This window comes from Neovison vison, chromosome 5 (assembly GCF_020171115.1).
Source record: "Neovison vison isolate M4711 chromosome 5, ASM_NN_V1, whole genome shotgun sequence".
Taxonomy (NCBI): Eukaryota; Metazoa; Chordata; class Mammalia; order Carnivora; family Mustelidae; genus Neogale; species Neogale vison.
Window position 1 is genome coordinate 128,801,618 of NC_058095.1, and position 4,750 is coordinate 128,806,367.

Here is a 4,750-nt window from a genome sequence, read left to right on the forward strand (position 1 = left end):
ACCAGCTGAGCTACCCGGGCACCCCAATATATCCAATCACACTTTTAACTTTATAAAATCAACTGGTATGTCTTAACCTTAATGCTTGACATTGAGAGTCATAGTACAGGAGAGACTTAAATACATTTCTGATGTTGCAAATAGGATTTCTGAAAATTTAGTTAATTAATGTATTTGTTCAGAAAATATTTATCAAGTGCCTGCTGTGGTTTGGGTACTCCTCCAAGCCTAATCTCTAAGAAGTGAATAAATTTTTCTTAGATGAATGGGCATGTAAAACAAAACATACCTGTTGTTTTAATAGGTTAGCTTCTTAAAATGTCAACTTCTCTTTTCCTAGAAAAGAATTTATAGCCCTTGTTTAGACATGATTACATTCTGGATGAGTAGGTGTTAGATAAATAGCTCAGTTTGAAGGCCATTTTACTTTATTAGCCAAGATTTTTAGAGGAGAATGTTCTGTTTTATTAGTCAGGAAACATATTTTTCCTATGTTTTGGTAAACTTTTTACTTGCTATATTTGCTTTAAATAGTTTTTCTAGATGAGTTTATTCAGGCATTCAGACATAAATGATGGCATAGCAAATTAATCAGTTTTGGCTATATCAACATGTACTCTCTGAATATTATATTACAGTTTATTATTTTTTTATTCAATTCTATTGGGCTTATTTGTTCTTTCTACATGGGGATTTACACTTTCACTGTGTAGTCTAATGTCTGTAGAATTTCTTAAAGATTCAAATTCTACCAAAGATCTGTGGCTAGAGTCCCTGTAGATCATTCTATACTCAGACTAATAAAAATAATTATTTCAGTTGTGCTCTCGTAACTTTTTTCTGGTGGTTTCACAATACCTTAAAATATATATTCTTTAAGATGCTATTTCAATTCAGTAGTATCTTGATGGTATTTCACTTTTCCACTTAAAAGTTGTCTTCTAGGAAGATTTCACTATATGTTTAAGACTAAAATTATAGAAATCTAAGAAATATTTACTAAAGAAGGATAGATGATTGTGTCTTAAAGAGATATTAAGATTCTAGATGTGTACATACATGAAAAGGATAATCTTCTGAAATACTCTTCTTACAGATGTTTTGCAACACTTATTTTAAAAATTCACTTTTTTTTTCTATTTCTCAAGTACTATTAGGAATGTACATGCTTTTTTTAAAAATAATTTTAATATTAATGGCAGAAGAGGGAGGGACATATAAATCGTTAACTAAAATCTAAAGCCACATCTCTGCTTTAAAACACATCACTATTTACAGACAATATTTCAGAATGTCAACTGAATGGAAGTGTCAAACTGATGCTTAATACTAATTTGTTTATTTATGCTTGACTGCACTTCCATGGTAAAAAGGTAGATATCAAAAATAAAGATTATTTTGAGACACTGATGTAGGTTTCCCTTTTGTTTCATTGCCACAAATCCCATTAGTGTTAATTGGAGATTTACATGTGCATTGAGAGAATAATATACCTCATTATTCTTGAGTAACAGCTACTGACTTTTAAAGGCCATTTAGAATGTGTGACAGGAAACAAATAAAAGCATTCCACTTAACTTTTTGAAAGTTATTTTCATTTAGCAGAAAATGAAACAAAAGTCTTCACAAACATTCCACTGCCATGGTTTTAATTTTGTCATTTCAACAACAAAACCTTTAAAATTATCTTTTTTAGGTCAGCTAGCTAGTGAATATGTAAAGTAAGTATTTCTTGAGTCTGCTTTATGGTAAGTGACCTTGGCTCTGAAGGGTATATGCCTATTTACTTTGTTGTTTTAGGTATTTGAACCATTAGAACTCGCTATGAAATAAAATGATGCATCTAGTGTTCAAGTAAGATTTTATGTTATGTGGAAACAGAGAAAGGTTAGCACTCCCCCCTAAAAGGATGGAAGAGACCCTTGGGCCTGACAACACGCATACAGTTAAGACATTGCTAACCATTGTTTTTATAGGTGATGGGGATTAAGGAGTGAACTTGTGATGAGCAGAGAGATATATGGAAGTGTTGAATACTGTATTACACTAATATTACACTGTATGTTTACTAACTGGAATTTAATTTAAAAATTTAAAAAGAACCCAAATAATTAAGATTTCTTGTAAGATCACCTTGGAATATTATAAAAAAAATACGTAGTAACTATTATGACACTTATATGACAGTTGCTATTTTAAGTACATTTCAAGTATGAACTTATTAACACTAAATAATCCTGTGAGGTCAATATTATCATTATTCCTTTCTTACAGGTGACATAATAGAGGCATCAAAAGGCGAATTAACTTGCCTAAAGTTACACATATAGTAGTAGTAGAGTTGGGATTTGAACCCAGGTCGCATAGCTCAACAAACAGAGCTCAGTGCAGTTATTTGGCTCAAATGAATTAGCTTTGTTCTAAAATGTAAATATACTGGATAGCAAATTAAAACTTCTAGCTAATCCAACTCATTTTTTAGAAGTTGGGTTAGATAAACTATTATTACTCATACTTCATAGGATTATTTCATCAATCACCTCATGTAGTTTAGCCAAATATTTCTTCTGACCTCACCCTATATCTCCCTGAGAAGATTTTCCAGAGACAATTTTGGAGCTTTTAAAAGAGCTAACATATACAGAAGACATTTCTAAGACAGATATTATTCTAAGGATTTTTTTTTCCACACATTGAATCCAACAGTAACCTTTGAGGTATATACAGTTGCTGACCTCTTTTTATAGGTGATGAGACTGAGGCAGAAAAAGGGCAAGTTCAAATTTGAAAATAATATAAAACACAAGCAGCCTAATTCCAGAAAGAAGACATGATTATGCCTGAAGAAAACTGGATGTTGAATTTAGTGAGCCTGGATTTAAATTCTACATCATAGTGCCACTGAGAGAGAGGGGGGAGGTAGAGCACTGTCTGTAGATAAGCTAAAAATAGTCAAGCCAAAAAAAGCTGGCCTGCTTTTTATCATCATGCACAGGCTAATTTTTTAATGGTGGGGATAAAATACTCTTCCCCACTGAGGTGGGATGCTCCCACCACCTCTACATTTCTTTCACACATTGTTATCAGGACCAACCCTTATTAGATGTTTTGAGCCTGAATTAATGACATGAAAATAGGGTTAGAAATAGGTGGCCCACAGAACTGTGGTAAATAAGAAAACACAAGTGAAATAAGTTGCAATATAGTCACTCCAAAATACTAGGAGTCATTTAATTTGAGGCAAAAGTGTATTGCATGGAGCACTGGGTTTGGTGCATAAACAATGAATTTTGGAACACTGAAAAAATTAAATTAAAAAAAAATTCTATCACATTTGGCTTCTGAAAAAGTTTCCAGTACTTGGCCAGTTATAACTCCCTCACATTAACTCACTGCCCACACTCAGGGAGCCGAAACAAAAGTTCATACAAAGTCTGGTGAAGGTGGGTGGTGCAGACTCTCATTCTACATCTGCCATACATGCAGACTTTAGAAGGTGACCTATAATTTCCCAACCCCAAAATACTGATTGTAGAATTTTGTGTGTGTTTTTTTTAAATTTCTCGTGACTCAATTAATTTATAAATAAAATGAGAAGAAAATATTGGGACCTTAATACCATGCAAAAGATATAGCACATTCCTCAAGCTCATTATCTATATGTTTATTAAACAAATAGTATCAAACACCGTGAGCCAGGTATGCCCTAGGTTCTGGGAATACTTCTTTGCTTTCTATGACTGCTGTAACAAATTACAACATATTTAATTGCTAAAAACAGCAAAATGTATCTTTTACTTTTGTAGTTTAGAAGTCTAACATGTTATCACTGATTTAAAGCAAAGTTGTTGGCTGAGCTGCATTCCTTTCTAAGGCACTAGAGGAAAACCCATTTTGTTATGTTTTCCACCTTCTAAAAGCTACTCATATTCCTTGGCTCATGATAGCTTGCATCTTCAAACCAGCAGTGTTCGGTTTAGTCTTTCTCCCATTGAATCATTTTGACACTGATTCTCCCACCTCCTTCTTTCACTTATCAGGACATTCGTGATTACGTGACTTTCACCCCTTGATAATCTGGAACAATTTCCCTATTTTAACATCAGCTGATTACAGGCATAATTCTATTTGCAATTTTAATTCCCCTTTGCCATGTACCGTACTAAAAGGTTTGGACATCTTTGTGGATGATTACTCTACCTACTGTATCATCTCTGTTCCCACAGTACTTAAAGCTTGTAGAAGAGAGATTCTGATTATCTGAGTAAGCAAATAATATGTATTTCAGAAACTATGATACATGCTATGAATATTTTGTGGTGCTATGAGTGTTTAAATCATGGAGAGCTAATCCAGATCAAAATTTTTCTTGGTCATGTTTGTCTTGACATTTAGAGGAAAAGTGTAGTTCAATCAGTGAAGGAATCAAGGGAAGTTTTCTCATAGAACCACATACAAGGATTTAGAAGTAAGAGAAAGCATGAGACTTGGAGGAGTAAAACAAAAGATAGTGAGCCTGGAGCAAAATGAGTCTAATAATTCAACTTTAAGCCATTACCAATGATCTGTAATATTCTACTGGTTGAAATGTTAAGAATAAAACTAGGAAGAAAATTTGGGTTCTTCATTTTCTTCTACACCCAGGAATGACTTATGACCTTCTTAAAATATATTTTGACTCTGGGTTTTGTAAAAGAATTTGCTCAAACATGTATAGATTGCACTGTTGTTTTGTTTTGTTTTCAGTTCT

The 4,750-nt window shown here is 33.0% G+C and overlaps 1 pseudogene; it reads left to right on the top strand.

Moving 5' to 3' along the window:
• The first annotated feature begins 1,864 nt into the window (after positions 1-1,864).
• LOC122908148 lies at positions 1,865-1,973 on the top strand (annotated as a pseudogene).
• The last annotated feature ends 2,777 nt before the right edge of the window (positions 1,974-4,750 follow it).